The sequence below is a fragment of the Sardina pilchardus genome, chromosome 20 (assembly GCF_963854185.1).
Source record: "Sardina pilchardus chromosome 20, fSarPil1.1, whole genome shotgun sequence".
Classification (NCBI taxonomy): Eukaryota; Metazoa; Chordata; class Actinopteri; order Clupeiformes; family Clupeidae; genus Sardina; species Sardina pilchardus.
In genome coordinates this window covers 11686510-11709045 of record NC_085013.1, presented here as the reverse complement: position 1 = coordinate 11709045, position 22536 = coordinate 11686510, and the positions used below count along the sequence as shown (strand labels likewise).

Genomic DNA, 22536 nt, shown 5'->3' with positions numbered 1-22536 from the left:
GAGCATTCTGGCACCATCACGGGCATTCCAGTCAGATTCCAGTCACAGGCTCGTCAAGTTTCTGCCATCAGGCAGGCAAAGAGCATTCGGACCTGATTGACAGTTTTACTCATGGACAATGAATTCATTAAACTATACTGGCAACTTTAACGGTATCTGCAACGTTAGCCATTACAGAGACCCTATGCAACTTTTTCAGTCATTAAATCGCTTAGAAATCGTTGTTTTGCTTGACTGACCAGTTTTATCGAAAACAGGCTAATATTTCCTCCCGCACCGTGTCCCTATCCGCTAGCCTACTGCAACCTTGCAGTTTGTTCAGGAGGCGATCGCTCCTTGTTTACATCTGGAAGGCTGAGACGCGTAGGCCTAAGGAACAAGACGCTTGCAATTTATTTATAGCCTATATGCTAAAGCTGTCGGGGAAGCTCTGCAGAGAAATGCAAGCGAAAACGAAAAACGAAACTGGAGATGAAATCGCCAATCCTTAGTTTCTCTTTAAAACATGACACTTTAACCTTACTTGACACATGAATAGGCCAACAGGTCATTTTATCCATGTTATCCATTCAAAGGCTGTGAAACACATTTTAATTTAATTTCGCAGATTTATTTAAAGTGATTTACAACAATAGAACATCAATAAGTTAACATTTAAACATTTCAAGCTGCAACTACAGAGCAATAACATTTTTAAGTAACAATGCAGAGGAATAAACATTTGTGTATTGCATATAAAACGCCAGATTACGCATCATTTAGCCAATTGCAGGTAGATGTTTCATAGCCTATTCAGAAACTCCTTGAAGGTCTTGAGAGCAGATTAGTCCTTCAAATCAGAGCAGCGGCAGTGGCAGCAAGCCAGCCCAGTGTGCCACCAGCACCTGCCACTGCTGCCGTAGCCCCTCCTGAAAGGCCAAGAACACCTGCATACAAACATGCACTCTTAGCTTCCTTTGGACAAAACATCTTTATAGGGTTATATGTAGGTCTTTGCTAGCCATATAGCCTACTCAATTCTAGTCACAATTTGAGTTGGATACTGGATAGGCCTACAATTATTGGATCAACCTAATCAGAGCAATTAGGCTACCCACAAAGATTTTAATGGGATCAATTGAAAATGCAACTTTTTTGACTTAAGCAAAACAAATAGCCTACTGTAGTTATGGTTGTAAGATTAATCACTAACAAATTCCATTAGATAGAACGATTAGCCTGGCTACCGCCTTGGTTTTCAGCGCAGAAACGTCGCAACAATCCAGACAGCATTTACATCTGCACGGTCACACGTCTTGCTTTGTTTCCTTAAATGTCAAGGACAAAGCTCGATAAACAGTCATGTAAGTAAACAACCAGTGCTTTTTCAAAGTTCTCGATGTCTCGTTTTAAATGTCAGGGCCCTCAGGGCCCTCAGAAGTCTACCAATAAAGTGTGGAGCTACTTTGAGCCTCATTAATGGTGTAAAACAGTGATTTATTTGCACGGCAGTTCGATGCCCGAGGCACAAACGTTAAAAACCTGGTTGACTATTTCTAAGCTCCCGCCGGGTTTCGGAGAACAGCTGACAGGTCGAAATCAGCTCTGAGACAATCGCTCACACTCGGTATCATGTTTCAACACATTTAAAGTCAATATCACACCGGAATTCTCCTTTAAGTCTATGGGGAAATTTTAATAGTTTTTAATTTATAGTTTAAAAAGTATAAAAGTTACAAAGTTGAAACATATAAAGCACACATGTCCTAAATAAGACCTACGCAACAACGTTTGAATGAAGTTTCTACGTTAAACGGTTGAAGCTGCATTAAACACGTTAGAAGAAGAATAATAAGAACTAGAAATGCAATTCCAAGGAATTACCAGTGCATGAAAATGCAAAAATAGATATATAATGTAGATATGGTTACTAAGGTGTAGCTAGGGTAAACATGGTGGTTGCATAGTTTACAGAGAGTTGATAGTGTGAAGGTAGACAGTTTAAAGATGAAACATTCCAGTTCTAACTTAACTAATGATTTCTATTCATGTTAAAATGTTGATTAGCTAACTTAGCAAATGATTTCTAGCAGTTATGTTAAAAATGCTAACTATGCTAACAATGCTAAATTTGCTAACAATGCTAACCAGATTGATTAGCTAACTTAGTTGATGATTTTTTTGCAGTTATGCTAAAAATGCTAACAATGCTAACTATGCTAACCATGCTAACTTGCTAGTGAGGACTTTTATTTTGAAACATTTGTTGCTAGGGTATCCATGGTGGCCACTATCAGGAAACAAGAAGTTACTGCAGTATAATCATGTTGGTTGCTATGGAAACGGTCATAAACGCTTAATTTCAATGGTTGCTATGTTGGTTGCTAGGTACATGGAGGTTTCATGTAGTTGACTGGAGGCATAGTGGATGATAACTGACAGTTGGAATGGTTGAACAGTTCAATAGTTGAGTAGTTTCAATGGTTAAATGATTTAATAGTGTATTATTGCAGTGAGGACTTTTATTTTGAAACAGTTGTGGACAGAGGAAACAGTTAACAGGATATGTAGTCTTCAAAGAGATTGTATGCTTATAGCCAGAGAAACTGACAGTTGATACAGGTGTAATCAATTTAACTGGCTAGTCTTAAGAGAGCCAGAGTGTATATGCTTGAAGCCTGAGACAGAGTAAATAATTTAAAAGGTGAATGTAGTCTAATTAATGTTGATAGACAGAGAGTTTAATGGATGTTGATAGACAGTTTAATGGGTGGATGAGTGAATGGTCTGAAGAAGATGAATGGATAGAAAGTTGGATGGAATGTGCCTTATATTCTTGTAGAATGGAGAGACACAGCTCTCTACTGAGAGTAGTGGATACAGATACAGGTGTAATCAATTTAACTGGCTAGTCTTAAGAGAGCCATAGTGTGTGCTTAAAGCCTGAGACAGAGTAGATTGTTTAAAAGTTTAATGTAGATTGTCTAATTGATGTTGATAGGCAGACTGTTTAGAATGGGTGGATGAGTGAATGGTTTGAAGAAGATGAATGGATAGAAAGTTGGATGGAATTAGGAAGACTTATGTTGATACAGGGGAACAGAAAATGTAGTCTCAAGAGAGCCAGTGTATGTAGCCTGAGAGAGAGAGAGAGAGAGCTGCTGCACCTGGACTGGCCACCTGGCGTAACATTCTAATTGCTGCCGTGATGTCATAATGAGCAATGTTAAGTCTATGGGGAAATAGCTCAATGTTAAATCTATGGGGAAATCGTTTTTTAATTCATAGTTTAAAAAGTATAAAAGTTACAAAGTTGAAAAATACAAAGCACACATGGCATAAGCGAGACCTACGCAACAAAGGTTGAATGAAGTTTCTACGTTAAACGGTTCAAGCTGAATTGCGTGCGTTAGAAGAAGAATAAAAAGCCTAGGAAGAACAGTACAGTGCATTTTCATGCACTGTAATTATAGTGCATGAAAATGCACTATATTGTTCTCCCTAGGTTTCTTATTATTATTAATCCAACTTCTTCTAACGCTCGCAATTCAGCTTGAACCGTTTAACGTAGAAACTTGATTCAAACTTTGCTACGTAGGTCTTACTAAGGAGACCTGTGCAATATATTTTTCAACTTTGGAACTTTTATACTTTTTAAACTGTAAATTAAAAACTATTAAACATTTCCCCATAGACTTAACATTGCTCATTATGACATCACGGCAGCAATTAGAATGTTACGCCAGGTGGCCAGTCCAGGTGCAGCAGCTCTCTCTCTCTCTCAGGCTACATACACTGGCTCTCTTAAGACTAGCCAGTTAAATTGATTACACCTGTATCTGTATCCACTACTCTCAGTAGAGAGCTGTGTCTCTCCAGTCTACAAGAATATAAGGCACATTCCATCCAACTTTCTATCCATTCATCTTCTTCAGACCATTCACTCATCCACCCATTAAACTGTCTATCAACATCTATTAAACAATCTGCCTATCAACATCCATTAAACTCTCTGTCTATCAACATTAATTAGACTATCTACATTCAACTTTTAAATGATTTACTCTGTCTCAGGCTTTAAGCACACTCTCTCTTAAGACTAGCCAGTTAAATTGATTACACCTGTATCAACTACTCTCAGAGAGCTGTATCAGTATCTCTCTTAACAAGAATATAAGGCACATTCCATCCAACCTTCTATCCATTCATCTTCTTCAGACCATTCACTCATCCACCCATTAAACTGTCAATCAATATCTATTAAACAATCTGCCTATCAACATCCATTAAACATTCTGTCTATCAACATTAATTAGACTATCTACATACAACTTTCAAAGTATTTACTGTGGGTGCCTCTCAAGCAGCGTTTATATGTCCTCCCTCGCTCCTCGATCCTCAATGATCTACATAAAGAAAGATAGAAGAAGGGCTAGACTATCCCATTGTTGCCGCTCCATCATTCTTTATGTAGATCAGTGAGGATCGAGGAGCGAGAGAGGACGCGTAAACGCTATATGAGAGGCACCTTCTGTCTCAGGCTTTAAGCATACAATCTCATTTAGACTACAGATTCTGTTTCACTACTTCCTCTGTCCACAACTGTTTCAAAATAAAGGTCCTCACTGCAATAATACACTATTAAATCATTTAACCATTGTAACTACTCAACTATTTAACTGTTCAACCATTCCAACTGTCAGTTATCAACTATGCCTCCAGTCAACTACACGAAACCTCCATGTACCTAGCAATCAACATACCAACCATTAAAATTAAGCGTTTATGACCGTTTCCATAGCAACCAACATGATTATGCTGCAGTAACTTCTTGCTTCCTGATAGTGGCCACCATGGATACCCTAGCAACAAATGTTTCAAAATAAAAGTCCTCACTAGCAAGTTAGCTAGTTAGCATGGTTAGCATAGTTAACATTGTTAGCATAACTGCAAAAAACATCTAACTAAGTTAGCTAATCAACCTGGTTAGCATTGTTAGCAATTTTAGCATAGTTAGCATTTTTAGCATTATTGCTAGAAATCATCAGTTAAGTTAGCTAATCAACCTGGTTAGCATTGTTAGTTTAAGTTAGCATTGTTACCATAGTTAGCATTGCTAGCATAGTTAGCATTTTTTAGCATAACTGCTAGAAATCATTAGCTAAGTTAGCTAATCAACCTGGTTAACACTGTGAGCATAGTTAGCATAGTTAACATTTTTACCATTACTGCATGAAATCAGTAGCTAAGTTAACCAATCAACCTGGTTATCATTGTTACCATAGTTAACATTTTAACATGAATAGAAATCAGCAAATCAAAATGTTTCAGCTTTAAACTGTCTACCTTCACACTATCAACTCTCTGTAAACTATGCAACCACCATATTTACCCTAGCTACACCTTAGTAACCATATCTACATTATCTATCTATTTTTGCATTTCATGCACTTGTAATTCCTTGGAATTGCATTTCTAGTTAATATAGTAGATAGAGATACTTTATTGATTCCCAAGGGGAAATTCAAGATTCAAATTCAAAATTCAATCTAGTAGCCTATCTAGACCCAAGCCATTTAAACACAGCATTGTTTTATATAGGCTCTGCCCAGAAGGGCATCAACCCTCAAGTTAGGCTACTCAGCCCACATTTAGGCCTACAGCTTCATTTGGCAGACGATTTATCCAAAGCGAGGGCAATAACATGACATCTCAGCTACAGCCTAGGGCTAGAGACCTTATATGATTACAACTGCACTGCATCGGCCTACCTAGCCCACTATTGGAGTGCATACATTTTAAGTAAATCACTAGCCAAAGTAGCTTATAAAGAGAGAGGGAGAAGACGTGTGCGCATCATCAACGTTTAATAAAGTTAAGCTTACCTGCGCCGGCGGCGACAACGGCGATTGTGACTAATAATAATGCAAATAGAAAGTGTTAATCAACTGAAAAGGAAGCCTTAGCTAAATTCAAAAATCACACAAAAATGAATAGGCCTAGCCTAAGCATAAACTGAACTCACGGAGACCCATTTCTTCAAGTTCTTTTGAGTTCTTGCCTACGAAGTCAGTGTCGAGTTTTCAGACGCCTTGAGTGAAGTGTTCACATGTCTTTAAATAGTGTGATGAACGTAATGACGCAATCAATTAGTTTCCTGCTCATGTGGTTGGCGATTGATTGTGCGATGAGCGGCACCCTCGGTGTTCGAGAGAGAGGCGAGGGCAGAGGACGAAAGACTGAAGACGGCGTGAGTTCTCAACAATGTAAAAATGTGTCAAAATGTATTTCAAATGAGCAAACCTGTCTTTTAAGTTTAAGTATAATTTAAGAATTATTTAATACATATTTCAATGTCTTTGTAAATACAGCGCCCTCCACAAGTATTGGCACCCCTGGTTAAGATGCGTTAAAAGCCTTAAAATAAATATGTTTTTTTTTTATTGTAGAAGCATACTCTCACACTGAAAATTGTAGAAAAATGTAACCTTCAACTCAAGTGAATTTTAGGGTGGGGAAAAAACCCTGACTGAGAAATAATTATTCTTCATAAAATCACCTGTTCCATTATTGGCACCCCTAACAATTCCTAAGAAATAAATGTAGTTAAAGTATTTCTGTCATTTCTGTCATTTCTACAGTAGTTTATAAAGTCGATCAGAGTATGTAGGAACATTTAATTAGTAATTCTTAACATCCTGTTTCCCTGGGCTGTAAATATGACGTCACACAGAGGCCATTTCTCTTCAACATGGGAAAGACAAAGGAACACACTGTTCAAGTAAGGCAGATGTGTGTCGACCTTCACAAGTAAGGCAATGGCTACAAGAAAATAGCCACTCACATACCTGCCCATATCTATGGCCAGAGGAATCGTTAAGAAGTTTAAAACAACTGGAACAGTGGTAAACAAGCCTGGACGAGGACGCATGTTTATTTTGCCACCACGCACTGTGAGGAGGATGGTAAGAGAAATAAAAAAATCTCCAAAACTCACTGTTACAGAATTGCATCAAATGGTTGCATCTTGGGGTCACAAAGTCTCCAAAACAACCATCATGCCCTATCTACATGCCAACAAGTTGTTTGGGAGGCATGCACGGAAAAAAAACCTTTCTCACTCAAAATCATAAGCACAAACGTCTGGAGCGGTACTGGGCCTTCAACTGGGACCGTGTGCTTTGGTCAGATGAGACAAAGTTAGAGCTATTTGGCAACAAACACTCTAAGTGGGTCTGGCGTAACAAAAAGATGAGTATGCAGAACAGCACCTCATGCCCACTGTGAAGTATGGGGGAGGATCGGTGATGCTGTGGGCCTGTTTCTCTTCCAAAGGGCCTGGGAACCTTGTTAGGGTGCATGGCATCATGAATGCTTTGAAATACCAGGACATTTTAAATCAAAATCTGGTGGCCTCTGCCCGAAAGCTGAAGATGGGTTGTCACTGGGTCTTTCAGCAAGATAATGACCCTAAACATATGGCCAAGTCTACACAGAAATGGTTCACCAGACACCGTATCAAGCTCCTACCATGGCCATCTCAGTTCCCAGACCTCAACCCCATTGAAAACCTGTGGGGTGAGCTGAAGAGGAGAGAACCCAGGTCATTGGATGATTTGGAGACTTTGTGCAAGGAGGAATGGTCGAAGGTCCCTCTGTCTGTTTTCTCTAATCTTGTGAAACATTATAAGACAAGCTTAGGTGCTGTTTTATTAGCAAAAGGTTTTTTTACAAAGCATTGATATCAGGGGTGCCAATAATTGTGGCACACATGATTTGATGTAAAATAATTATTCCTTAATGTGGGATTTTTTTCCTTCTAAATAAATTTGCACTTGTATTAAAGGTTGGATTTTACGCTTTTTTTCATTGTGGTCCTATATTATTTGGGGGAAAAATGAATTTATTAGAAGCTAAAGAGCACATCTTAACCAGGGGTGCCAATAATTATGGAGGGCACTGTATAAATCCTACACTTTTTAGTAATTTTTTTCACCAAGGACATGGCCAATTTCCCCATGTCCGGAAAGTCACACATGGAATTTGCACCTAAGACGAGCCAAACATGCCCATAATTCTTTGTGTTTTTATGACGTTGGTCACTACCCACTGAGCAAGCAACGTCTATGGAGGTCCAAAAAACAGTGGTCTGTCCAGGCTGTGATCTGGACGTCTGTTTTACAGTCAAAATTAGTTGATAAATGACACTGGGACAATAGTCCAGCCTGACCCGGTTCAGGACGTCTATAGACAACCAACATTAGTTGCAAATAATCGTTCTGCGAGGTCATAATCTGGACGTCTATTTGACAGCCAGAATCAGTTAATAAATGACATTGGGACAATAGTCCAGTCATACCGCACCGTACCGAACATAAGCAATGTTTATGTGACTGGTCATGTTAGACATCATTTTAGTCATCCACATGTTGCAGACAAGTACTGTAGGTCTACAGGCACTTTGTATGTTAATTTAGCTCACCATATCCGTTGGCTTGAACGCTATGGGTCGCGACTTTATGAGCATATGAAATTGTGGGTCCCAAAGCCAGACCAGTTAAGAACCACTGGTCTAGATAGCCTATCAAAGGATATTCTAAGCTACAATAGATGGTATTAGGCTACAGATAATTGGCATAGGCCTACTCTAAGCTTTATATAGAACTTAAAATATGTTTATGCCCCGATATGTTTAATCATGGAATTCAAAATAAATAATAAAGCACATACTTACTTGGATCCAAAACTGAAGTGATATACTGTAGCAGGCTTATGGCACTAAGCTGTCTTTTTCAAAACGTTCTGTTCCAAGAAGGGAAGAACATTATCACTGAGTGGCAGATGGTAGCCTGGAGGTCAGCCTGAATTTATCATGGCCCACATCATTTGAGGGGAGGAAATTCAGTTTGTCGTCACAGCATTGAGAAGTCTTGCCCAATTAAGATGTGGATATAGCATGTTATAGCACAAAAGCAAGTGGACTTAGCAGAATGTATAGGCTACTGCATTTAGCCTACACCAGCCTTGATGCACAGTTCTGATTTATTTGCCTGCCTGATCATATCTGTCAAAGGCTATAGGCCTAGTTGTTTTCTTTCTTTTGCAGAGTATCTTGAGAAGTCTGCAAAATACAGATAGAAATACAGTCTGCAAAATACATCTTACTGGTCATATTTAAGGCAAAAAAGAGAGTCCCTAATTGCAGCCTCCATCTCAGATTTCATTTTAATTTCACCATTCTGAAAGTTGCACTTGCAAAATTAACGTTGTGCGCCATGTAATGGTTGACTTCTCAGCATGCTGGGGAAAATTGGAAAAACATTCTCAACGGAAACATCCTTGTGAATGTCACCTTGTGGGAACAAAACCTAGGAACATTTTGAGCACAGTGTCCCAGTTTAGTTTGTTTTAGTTGAGGACTTAATCTCTTTGTAGTTCGATTAAGTGTTGTTTCATGAGAAACACTTAAAACTGTTGTGAGAAGAAAGTGTCATCCAAACCCTAAATAACAACATGTTGCATTAAAAATGGAGTGAGAAATTAACAGCAGTAAATTAATCTGCTGTTAATCACCTTTGTTTCTTTGAGACAAGAAATCCATGAAAGTGAGGAGCTTATCCACTGGACTTGAATTATGTTGATTGATTATAAAATTGATGATATTGATTAATTGATGTGGTTCATTGAAATATTTTTTTTTCTGTGAAGGATTGGAGGCCACTGATATTCTTGATCTTCTTAAAATGACAGTTCAGTGTAGCAAATATGCCTTTGCTATTTACTTCCACCTTCAGTCCTATATGCTCAAACTACTGTAATCCTGCACTTTGAACCTTGTTCTGGCACCTATGGTGCCCTCCATGGAGTCCATGCATATTTCTTCATGTGCCACGACAATACTTTGCTGAGCTCATTTTTGAATGCCTGCCATTACACCACCCATATCATTTATACCAGAGAACCAAAGGCGCACCTTTACGTTATCTACATTCAGGAGGAGTAACGATCCATCTGATCCATCTTATCAGCTCCTCCTCTTGTGTTTTTATAGAACTGGATCTCTAAGGTTTCTACTTCATGCATTTATGATTCGCCATCACAGATTTTCCATCAAGTGTTCTTCAACTTTTATCTCTCTTAATGACTGATGGGCGTTTACACTAGACAACCTATGCTAGTGCAACCATGGAACCATCCAAATTGAGGGAGATATAGCTCAGAACTTAGATTCAGTGGATACATGACCATGCTATGCTCTGAAGAAGGTAAAGTCTGTTGACTCTGAAGTTATCCAGCACAATAGAGTATAAGCAATGTCTTATAGCGTTGTCAAGGCAGCAATTTCTGTATTGTTTGGCTAAGCTGCTGCCTAGCAGGTTCAACACATTTAAATGGCTATAGCCTAAATTTAAACACAATGTATTAGCTAGGAATGATGTCACATCATGTCATTTAATGCTATTTAAGCCACTTCGAAAGTTTGTTTAGATCCAGTGACACTGCCATCATGGAAATGGAATGTCTCGATACTCAATAAGAGAACAATATGAGGAGTGTGCAAAATGCATGAGATGATTCACACTTATTAGTGTAGGAGCTGGCCGGACAAAGAGCTTGTCATGCCATAGGAAGGGGTGTGTGGATGCAAACAGAATGCATAAGAAAAGATCCCATTCACCACTGTTCATACAGATATACCATAATTCAATATCAGTGTCATTGGCGATATGTTTATCAAATGCATTTCAAATATCACCGGTATTACTGTGGGGTTCAAAACCCTGACATAATTATTTGAACAAAATAACTATTTTATATCTTTATTTCATTTGTAGAGAGAGGTGCACATAGCCTACCCATGTCTGTAAGCTTCATTTAGTAATGAAAACCGTGTTTGTTTAGACAATACAAATTTTTGTAGTAATCATAACAAGATAATTAATGAATGTTTGAAATAGTTAATGATAAAATACAACATTACAATAAATATACCAAAGAAACAGTCAGCCGTGCGTGAGACATGCATGCTTCAGATGTAGGATTAACGACAGTGAGTATCAAACTTGGTCACATCACTTGTGTGATTAAAAAGGCAGCAAGACAATGACCAACTTCTACTGCTGAGAGCATCCTGCTGGCAGCATCACAGGTGCAGTAACAGCATTGCACATGACTGCAAAGCTTTGCAGAGGTTGGCCACGTCAGCTCATCGCATGTATTTAGATAAAATACCATTTATTTACATTCAATTCACTCTGATTTTCTTATTGCTGGGGACTTCTAGATTATAACCATATGTGTCACTTTTGTATGGATGTTTTCAGTTAGACAAAAAACTTCAGGCCTCAGACCTGGAAGTGTTAAAATGGCTGTGCATGTCCCTGGTGTGTGTGTGTGTGTGTGCGTGTGTCTGTGTTTGAGAGAGAGAGAGAGAGTTACACTTTACATGTGTGTAAAGAAAAAACACCAGATGTCATTTCTAGAATGTTCTTTTTGTGTGTGTCCTTGGGATGAGCTCTTAAGTCAAACCAAGTTTGGTTTCGATAGGTCAAAGTGTTCATATTCATAGCGCCCCTAGTGGTTATGCCACTAAATGTTTTTTGTGTCCTCAGGATGGGGTCCATATATCAAGTTAGCTTTCTATATATGAAAGCATTAGCCGACTTCCTGTGATTATAGCGCCCCCCTAGTGGTCAAAAGACATGACATTTAGAATGCGTTCTCAGGATGATGTCCTGAGTCCATGTACTAGACCCCGAAGCCATTTGTTTTGAGAATAACGGCTGGCTGATGAAGTTATTGGCTGGCTAGCCGGCTCAGCCAAAACCTAAATGGCTGCTGCAGCCGCCAAATTTTTAATGGCTGATAATGGCTTAAGTTGCCTCTTCATGCCTACAGATGTCTAGGCTATGTTGTATCTCAATACACCATGTTATTATATCATTTTTAACAAAGTTCTGCACATTTCACTTCAATGTAGACTGAAGCATGCATTGTGAACTAGCGCAGCAATTTCTGGAGATGGTGAAATGCTGCAGTCGCAGTAATATCGCGTGCTGTAAATCTGTCCGCTCCAGAAATACGTTTCATATAATCAATCTTTGGTTTTGATGTTTGTGCAACCGGGCCCTGAAGATTTTCAAGTCCGAGTAGAACTTCGTAGGAATTAGGAAAGTATATGAAAAGCGAGATCAAAAATAAGGCTACCGTGGCTTCTTTCCCCCATTTCATCTCAGCGCGAGAAAGCAAAAACATTGCAGAGAACGTGGACTTTTAATTGGCCGTCAACTCACTGAGTCCTGTGTATCATAGCAACGAACACAAGACTGATGTGGTGAATCCAGTGGGAAAACCTTGTGTAGGCTATCGTTTATTTTTCGTTCTATGTGATATAATTGTTTTTAGATGCAACAAGTCCAAGTCTGGCTCAGCCAAAGTCTATCAGATGGCGGCTCAATTTGGCTTCCAAAATTATTGGCTGGCGGCGGCTGAAATTCTAAATGGCGCAAATGGCGGCGCGTGGCGGCGGCTTCGGGGTCTACCATGTACCAAGTCTGGTTTTGATACTTTAAACCATTGCTGAGATATGAGCCTAATTCCTGTGATTATAGCACTCCCCTAGTGGTCAAAAGACATGACATTTGTTGCGCATTCTCAGGATGATGTCCTGAGTCCGTGTACCAAGTTTGGGTTTGATACTTGAAACCGTTGCTGAGATGTGAGCCTACTTCCTGTGACTATAGCACCCCCACAGTTGTCAAAGGTCACAAAATTTAGTGAGCCTCCTCCTAATTGGTTGTTTAGTCCATGTACCAAGTTTGGTTTTGATACGTGAAAGCTTTGTTGAAATATAAGCATATTTCCTTTGATTACATAGTGGTCAAAATGTACACATTTCTTGAGGCTCTTAATTGGGTCCTGAGCCCATGTACTAAGTGGTAACTTTTGTGCGGCTTGGACTGAAGATCATGTCTTAAGTTTTGTAAGAAATGGACAAAATATGAGACCTGAGAAACTTTTTGAAAGTTTTGACCTTGGACACACAGCTTGAATGGTAAAGTCTTGTAAATTGATGGGTGGGGCCATACCTTTTGCCTTAATCCTCTGAGCTAGTTTCAGCTTGATAGGTCAAAGCATTGCAGAGCTACTTTTAAAGAGACCCTATGCAACTTTTTCATAGTCATAAAATCGCTTAGAAATCGTTGTTTTGCTTGACTGACCAGTTTTATCGAAAACAGTAGGCCTAATATTTCCTCCCGCCCCCAGTGTCCCTATCCGCTATTGCAACCTTGCAGTTTGTTCAGGAGACGATCGTTCCCTGTTTACATCTGGAAGGCTGAGACGCATAAAGAACAAGAAGAACCACGCTTGCAATTTATATATTTATATATAGCCTATATTATGTATAAATATACACGCTAAAGCTGTCGGGGAAGCTCTGCAGAGAAAATGCAAGCATAAAACGAGCGAAAATGAAAAACGAAACCGAAACTTAAGATGAAATCGCCCATCCTGCATAGTTTCTCTTTAATGTGTTTTTTTTAATTGATTCATTTTGACCTCTTGGTGGTGCTGGAGTTTTGGGGTCTGGAGTCTGTAAGTTGGTGATAGTGGTTAGTGGCAGAGTAGAATAAGTGTGCCAGATTTCAGAACTTTTTACTGTACGGTTTAATGGGCTTCCAGAGGAGAAGAATGATAATAGGAAAGGTGCAAACACTATTTATGACACTATATATACAACACTATATATAATTATGTGGCATTTTTATAGTCCTATATGACTATAAACTTGAACTTGAAACATATATGAGTACAGGCCATTTTATATGTTATGCATTCAAAGGGTGGCTAAACCATTTTTTATTTTAATTTACATTTATTAATTTGGCAGATGTGTTTATCCAAAGTGACTTACAGCAACTGAGTGACAGTTAAGCTATTAACATTTAAGCATTTAACATTTAGCTACAGAGCAATAGAAGAACATTTAAGTAACAATGCTGAGCAATAAACACTGTTTATTGCATATAAAACCTCGGGTTATGCACTATTTAGCCTATGCATTTTAACATTCAGATAAGTCAAAAACAGAAACTCCTGATGGTCATCGTCTTGAGAGCAGATTAGTCTTTCAAATCAGAGCGACGACAGCGGCAGTAAGCCAGCCCATTGTCCCACCAGCACCTGCCACTGCAGCCGTGGCCGCTCCAGAAAGGCCAAGAACACCTGCATACAAACATGCACTCTTTTAGCTTCCTTTGGACATAACAGAACATCTTTGTAGATAGGGTTAAACATGTACATCTTTGCTAGCCATACTCAATTCTATTCACAATTTGAGAAAGGCTATGTTAGGAAAATGCCTCTGCACTCAATTGGATAGACCTGTAAGAGCAAATGTATCTACAACGATTTAGGCCTACATGCTAAGTCTGGAAACACAAACACCGGGATAGGCTCCATACTTGGTATTCAGATCCAAGTGACAATGCAAGTGGCTTAGCCTACCTGCGGACTGTAACGCAGCCACAGTTGTACCAGCTGCCACAGCTCCTCCGTTGACCACTGCTGCGGCCGACATCATGCTCGCCGCATAGGACCCTGCTGCTATTCCACCGGCAGTAAAACCGACCCCCGCGATGACAAACGGTGCCGCAACCACAGCACCACCTTAGCATAAGAAGACGAACATAGTATGTAGACCTAACCCATTTAGACACATACAATTGTTTTAACCCTAAAGGTTCTACCAAAGATCCTTCATAACTGACGCTTTAACCCTCTCTTGTTGTATAGGCTACTCAGCAGGACATCAACCCTAAAGTTATAGGCCTAGCCTACTCGCAGCCTGAGCCCACACCCTACATAGCCTATACTCATTTGGCAGACGTTTCATCCAAAACTAAAGCAATAACATGACATTTCAGCTACAGTGCAGAGGAGACCTTAGCTAGCCTATTACCACTGCACTGGATCTATCAATCGCCCATTATATCTATAGGCCTACCATTGGAGTGCCTACATTTTAAATTAATTAAATTAAATGTATATATGTCTATGGGTCCCACTCTTCCAGTTCTCCCTGAAATGCGCGTTACGGCCACTGGGTGGCAGTGCAACATCGAGCAATTCTGCAGCTAAGTGCTCGCCTTCCTGGGACTCACTTTCACGAGGCTCGTCAGGTTCTGGTAGCCTACGCTGGTAATGCTTGAGCTGAAGAAGTCCTATTTTTGAGATAAACATTGCCATTCAGTGGCCGAAACGTGCATTTTTAAGGCGGAATCAAAATGTGGAGCCAACTTCAGCCATGGTGCTCTAAAACAATGTTTGGGAATGTCGATAGTTTTGCAGATTCATTCTAGGTTACTGAAAGAAAGAAAGGATAAATAAGTAGGCCTAGGCTAAATGCGCCATGAACCCAATCATGCAGTCACGATCAAATGCCATTCAAATCTATTCTGGCTAGTCTATCACAATACTAAAATATCACCAATATTTTAAGATTGAACATTGAGGCCGCATAATTATTTCCACTGCACAAGAGGCGTGATCAATGGTCATCGTTCAAACGACTCCGTACGATCCGGCCATCCATCTTGCTCTGCTCTATAATCTTTGGTTTATAACGAGAAGTGCCATTGACGAGCCCGGCGCTGTTCTAAAAGTTGAACAGATTTCAACTTTGAGCGCTCTGAGCGCTGCGACAAAAAACGGTCAGCGCCGACAGCTTTTTTCCGCTGTGAGCGCTGAGCTACATAGACGTTACATTGAAAATTGTCGCCGTCGGCGCAAAAAAACGCGTTTGGTGGACACAGCACCTAAAGGTTCTGGCAGGGAACAGAGGAGATAGATGTGCAGGTCTAGGCCTACAGCCTGAGCTGCGGGCGAAATTCGAATTAGCCGGAAGTTCAGGCAGGGTTCACCCAGCCTAATTCTAATCTGACTGCATAGGATTCTCTTCAATTCATGCTAGAAATTAAATAAGCATCTACTGACAGCCAAAAAACAGATGATGCCTTGGTTAGTGTATGAATGAAGAGACTGATGGATGTAGGCCTGTAGTATTATTATGTTAGGCTATATTTTATTATGTTAGGCTATATTATGATACTAACAGTAGCCTTTACTGTTGGTAATTCTTACAGTGTTTTTTCCACTACCCTACTGCTTAGTCTCATAATAAAGAAAAGTAGCCTATTGTTGCTGTATTTGATTAACCCATTTTTTTCCCGTTGTTTTACATTCTAGTTTTGCATTTCCTGAGGGAAATACCAGTGCATGCAAAGCAGTGAGAGCTGGTAACCAGGTGAGATGGGGCCCTATATTCCCAAGGCCCTACGTTACCCCTCCTGCCTCTTTTGCAATCTCCCTGCAGCAAGGATATGCTGTGTCGTCTGGGACATTGTGTTCTGTATTCATGATAAATGTTTGAGCTTCATGTGTAATATTATTATGACAAAGCCAGACTCACAGCCAGTGAGATTGCATCATGCCTATTATTATGACCGCCGCTAGCGTAGCTATATAGTTGTAATATAGCTATATAGTTGTAATATAGTTGTTGTCAAAGTTTTTTTTTATTTCTTATTTTTTTTTATTCCGTCATCGATTCCCGGGACACCGTAACACCGGGGCACATGAAACTTGGTGGGCATGTAGCCTCAGTAGACTTCTGCGGAAAATTTTCGTTTCGTCCCTGGGGGTCACTCCACCCCCGCGCTGCCCCCGCCCGAAGCCCAAAAATTGCAGTTTTTCCTACATAACTAGGCTACCTGAACCGTGGCACCGAGGATGACAACATTTTTATGGTATGTTGGTCTCATGGTAAAAATTGAAAATGCAATGTAATATTGCTTTAATTGCCCCTATCTTCAGATAAGATGCTATGAACTGCACCAAATTTCACGTGTATGATTAACCTGACACCCTCTGGGAGTATGCCAAGTTTTGTGGAATTTCATCCATGGGGGGCTATAATAAATGTATTTATGTGTGCATTTAGTGAATGGTCCCTCAACGTGGCTGTTCTACACTGAAGCCTAGGATGGCCCGTGCCCCATGTAGCTGTGTCACTGGCCACCCCCGTGGCTACCCTGTGCTTACCAAATAAAACAATTATGTATTTATTACCATTTTACATAACGTCAAAAGCAGAACTAATGCAACAACGTTTTACATGGGTAGAAAAACACTGCAGCCTGCTGCCACTGGTGTGTGGCGCTGGCGCTGCTCAGTGAATGATAGATCAGATCAGAGAGAAGAAGACAAACGAAGAAGATGGAGTTATGATTTCTCATGTTGCAGTAAGCTAGGGGGGGGAGGGAGGGAGGGAGAGAGAGAGAGAGAGAGAGAGAGAGAGAGAGAGAGGTGTGCTGCAGCTGTGCCCATGGCGCATCCAAGACGGAGCTAGAGCACCAGTAGGCTGTTTCGCTATCAGTATCAACCCATCCGTTTTCAGTGTAGGCAGGCTTTTATCTCTTTTCTCCCGAACTAAATTGATCAGTTCAGTAGCCTATGGAACAGTATAACGTCATGGCATCAGGGCCGGAGTGGGACACTTATTATTACCGGGAAATTACAAATTCTAGCGGATCATAGGACCCTGAAATCACTTTTTGCAGGTTGTGATGTCTTCTATAGGCCTATATTGTTGGCGTTATTGTTAAAATGGCGTAACTGTTAAATTCCAATATAGTGAGTAGGCTATTGGCAAAACCGGTTGCCATTTTTATGTTGAGGCGGCAGGGGGCTTAGTTTAAAAAGTAACTAAGTTCGCACACACACATCAACAGATTCACACGCACAGATAAACACACTTCCACGGATTACACACACACACACACACACACACACACACACACACACACACACACACACACATCTTTATACAAGCAAACTCACACATGCACATTTTGCTGAGTAAATAATTCCATTTGCTATTAAAATGTAACTTTTCATTTAAAGTAGCTACTAGTTTTTCTATGAGACAGTCTTTCACATAACTCGAGCGCCATCTACTGGTGCTATTCTGCCGACGTTCAGGGCAAGTTGTTCGTTCATACACAATCGCCAGTCGGCAGTAGCCTTGTCTCATGGCAAGTATATTGAGCTCCGCTGCAAAAGCTAAATAAACACGTCTAGCGTAATAACAAGCTAATATGCATATAGTAGATTCACACAGGAGGTTGCTAACTTTATATCAGAGACTATTTTGTTTTGTTTCTATTGTTTTAGCTTTACAGTGATAGTTTACCACGAGGTGCTAGCTTGCTAGTCTGGTTATAACCTAGCTCGGTAGTCTAACTGCTAGGTATTACACTGTATGAGCTACGAACTGAATCGTTTGTGTTTTCATTTCGTTTTACTAGCTGGAGCTCTTTATTGCCAATGTTGTATGGCTGTGAAACACTTCTGTGCTATCAGGTACAGTTTTCTACCTTTTGTAATTCATATTGGTACTTCATGTCTTTTGTACTGTTATGTCCAGTCGGCAGTAGCCTTGTCTCATGCTGGACTGTGAAACACTTCTGTGCTATCAGAATAAACGGCTGTGATAGCCAGAGAGAGAACGCCAGTTGTCATCATTAACACAACGCAAGAGAGAGAGAGTACACATCAGCTACACACACACACTCATATACACATGAGCTGCAAGAGTAGGAGATATACAGTACATACAGTATATTGCACAAATCGGAGATACAGGAAAGTTGACAAGCGTAATTCGTTTTGGAGAGAATGTGCAGAACTGAGCGGCGGTCATATTGTGTATCGCTATGTGGTGCATCTAGTTTGCATTCATGTTATGCTTTTGCATGTTGTGTATAGGATATAGCTGGGGTTAAAGTAGAGCCCTGTGAAAGTGGGGACATTAGAAATGGACTTCAATGGCATCTTGGCCAGATGGACCTGCAAAGCAAATCCCAAGGTACGTATGGGTAATCCCAGGCTGTCAAAGGCTAGTTATGTTGTCTTTTTGTGAAGTCTCTTGAGAAGTCTGCAAAATACTGACCTATTTTAAGAGGAAAATGAAAGTGGAGAGTTGTTATTGTAGCTTCCATCTCAATTTTCATTTTCATTTCGTTACATTTTAAAGAGCATCTCTCTTATCTCCCGTAAAGAAAGATACCTTGGTATTCATCACGCTGTGAAAACCTGTTCATATTAACTGAATATCATTCAAATCTGAATGGAGAATCCAGAAAAATCCAAGGGACAGGACTCAGGTCATAGCATTAAAACCAGACCTGTTTCTGTAAAGAAAATCTTTGTATGGGCTCAGGAAAAATTCCAATAACCATTGTCTATGAACACAGTATGATGTTCCATCCACAAATGCTGGCCAGCAGAATTACAGTATATCATGCTAACAAGAAATCATATCTAGACATGACACAGAAATGCTGCCATCTCATCTGGGCCCAAGCCCATTTCAGATGGACTGGGAAAGTGGAAAACTGTCCTGTGGTTGGGCCAATCAAACGTTGAAACTATTTTTGGAAGTCATGGACTCTCTACCCTCTGGCCTAAAGATGAGTTATTAGTGCACAGTTCAAAACCCAGCATTTATAATGGTATGGGGGTGCATTGTTGCCTATGAGGCATGGGCAATTCATGCTGAACAATGTATGGTTTTGGGCAACATATATGATGCCTTGCCACAATAATCAATACCAAACTTAATTCTGCTGATATTACAGTATGACTCCACACAGAGGTGGACTGGCCATCTGGCATACCGGGCATTTTCCCGGTGGGCCGCAGTGCTATTTGGGCCGACAGTCCAGAGTCCGTCAATTTTTATTATATATAAGAACACTATTCTTATCAATATTGTTTCTGATCGGCCCATAAAACCAGACGTTTTGACCAGACGATGTGATTGGGCTGGCCCAATTACATCGTTAAGCACCAACCCCTTTCGCTTTCGTCCTGCCGGCGTAATACAAATGTCAGTGCAAAATAGGCATAGGATTTGTTTCCTAACCACCGGCCCTTGACACACACGGTCCAAAGGTTATTTGTTTCACTAACGTAGGCAAGTTACAAGGCTTATCTCCCCATATCCCCAAATCTTATAAATGAGTAGGAGGAGAGTGTTAGTGAGAGAGAGGAGAGAGTCGACGAGAGAGTGAGGAATATGTCAGTGAGGGAGAGGAGAGTAGCCTATCTGCGAAAGAGAGGAGAGAGTCATAACTCATTGCATGTATAGCCGGGTCCTTACCTGGAGCATAGTGCTAGTTGGCTGTGTCTCAGTAGGCGCGTTCAAGTTGGCTGCGCAGCACAAAAACTGCGCAGCATAAGATGCACGTGGTTAAAAATCTGTCCACGATGGTCTAGATGGGCGTGTTTTCGACTCGGCAGTCGGTATCACATGGCCTCAACTTATCGCGGGAGCAAGGCGTGGCCAGGCGGCTACTCCGCAAAAGAGCAGCCGGTCTGGAGGTACTGCGGAGAGCAGCGGAGCCTAGACCCTGCCTTCATGACGTCAGGTCTTTGCCCTAATTGGCTTTTACATCCCTGACGTGTGTGCAGGTGTTTAGATGCCTCCCCATATCCACAAGAGTCCGTGCGGGTCCGTGACTCGTGATTCGTCACATGGTCAAGTCTAGCCAAGTCTACACTACGGGAAGTAGAGAGTGTACAACTTCATAGCAGCGTTTGCATCCCCGCCCCTGCTGCCACCGGCAGCTCTCGTTGCTGCAAAAGGTCATTTGGAGTTGAACTTGAACACGGCTATTCCTGCCCCGCCTACTTCGCAAGTGGGTAATTGGCAGCTTGCTCCATAAAGAAGGGGAGCTGGGCTATCCATGGCAGACGTCCGCTTTGTCCAGGGACGACTCTGGCCGACCTTTCGCCTATCCCTGACGTTTGGCTACGTGTCCTTCCACCGCTTGCTCCAGTAACAGCCGTTGCTAAACGACCGGCTGGGTATTCATACGGCTGCTGTTCCCCCCCGTGTGCTCATCCATTTCAGCTTAGCAATAGACCTCTGAAGTTTGCCTACAAATAGGATCCAAAGCTGCCATCTTTGCCCATATAAGGAGTTCCGGGTGTTAATTGAAGCTAACTGCCTATGGCAAGTTGCATTGTAAGTTAGCTCTGGGGTAGCAAAGATCAAAGTGTGCCATCTTCACCCACCGAAGATCACAGTATCCACTTGAAGGCAGAGGACAAAACTTTGTAGCGCAAAACGTCTGCATTTCCAATTTCTTCATCCCCATGAGAGTTGAACAGGTGCGAAAATTCAAAATCCCCATGTTATTTTCCCATAGAAAAAATCTCAAGATACCGGATCTCCTTATATGGGCAAAGATGGTGGCTTTTTTGTAGGCGAACTTCAGAGGTCTATATCACGGAGTGTTGCGCTGTCCGGACTTCCTGCCTCTGACGTTAGCTGTGGCACGGATCTGTTTGGTATCTGGCTGTGGTGACAGTCTTGCTGTTTTGTTCCTGTTGATGTCTTTGCTGCATGGAGCGTCAGCGACTTCCGCATCTCTCTGGGCCCTTCCAATGTGGTACTGTGCATGACTGCTATAGCTAGCCTGGTGGTGGCTACCTGCTTGTGTGTTTGTTGTGGTTACGTGTGTTTGTCTGCATGAGTGTGCATGTGCGGTATGGGGTGCTTACTGCTTCATTACTGTTTTGTACTTTGCCTTGTCTTATAATTTGTTTTCATTGTTTTTGTTGCTTTATACTGCATGTGTCAAGTGGGCTTCTCCTGTGTATGTGCTCTCTTGCTGGGGCTGCAGTGGACACATGTTTGAGGGTTTGTCTCCTCTGATGGTATTAGCCTACTCCTTATTGCATGCATGCTGTGTTATTTAGTTTAGATGAGTCACCTTTTGTTTTGATTTGCAGTGTGGTTTGAATCACAGAGGTTTCACTTCAGAGGCTTGTCACCTGCCCTCTACGGTAAGCCCATTGTAGCGTAACCCTGGGCATTAGGATAATAGCAGTATACTTGATGATGCCCTGCAATATCCATTGACATGCATGTATATTTATTCTGCAGAACATAAATAAATGATTGTGTATTTGTATTGCAATCTCACGTCTCTGGCAGTTATTCAGACTACCAACTTCTGTGACCCTGGTGGTGAACAAGAAATTCTCAGGTTAAACCAGTGGGTTCCTAGGTAACAGGGGTTTAGCACCTGGTGGTTGTTCATCCACATCGTACTGTCACACATGGTTTAAGGTACGTGGTTTTAAAGAGTTGCACAGTTGGAGTAAAGTAGTTTGAGTAAAGAGTCCACGTGCTAAAATGAGTTGTCTGCAGTCCAGACCTATCACACTGGGTGCATCATGTACTGAATAACATGAATAAGAAGACCCCAGACTATTGAGCAGCTGAAATCCTAACAGGTAAGACATTTCTTTCTCCAAACTCCAGCAACCGATCTCCCCTGTTCCAAAACATTTACAGAATGTTGTTAAATGACTATAGACACGTGGTGGTAAACTTGCCCCGGTTCCAACTTATATTAATATAGGGGCTGACAAGATTTGTAAACTGTTTTTATCTACAATTTAAACAGAATCCCATTTTATTCA

The 22536-nt window shown here is 40.9% G+C and overlaps 1 protein-coding gene and 1 long non-coding RNA gene across 3 annotated transcripts in view; both read right to left on the bottom strand.

Annotated features, from left to right (window-relative positions):
* The window catches only part of LOC134067557 (interferon alpha-inducible protein 27-like protein 2A), a 35268-nt gene extending 26454 nt beyond the window's left edge, over positions 1-8814 (bottom strand). The window contains exon 1 of one of the 2 annotated variants that reach the window (XR_009936518.1): positions 8714-8814. The gene's annotated coding sequence lies outside the window, so the exon portion shown is untranslated. Of the gene's footprint in view, positions 1-8709 lie in introns of both variants that reach the window. The other variant, XR_009936520.1, reaches the window with a different exon arrangement.
* A 4815-nt stretch (positions 8815-13629) lies between these two features.
* Positions 13630-14704, bottom strand: LOC134067556 (uncharacterized). Its single transcript, XR_009936517.1, has 2 exons — positions 14488-14704; positions 13630-14205 (listed from the first exon to the last, which is right to left on the bottom strand). It is a non-coding gene; the product is annotated as an uncharacterized LOC134067556 (long non-coding RNA).
* Between the last annotated feature and the right edge of the window lie 7832 nt (positions 14705-22536).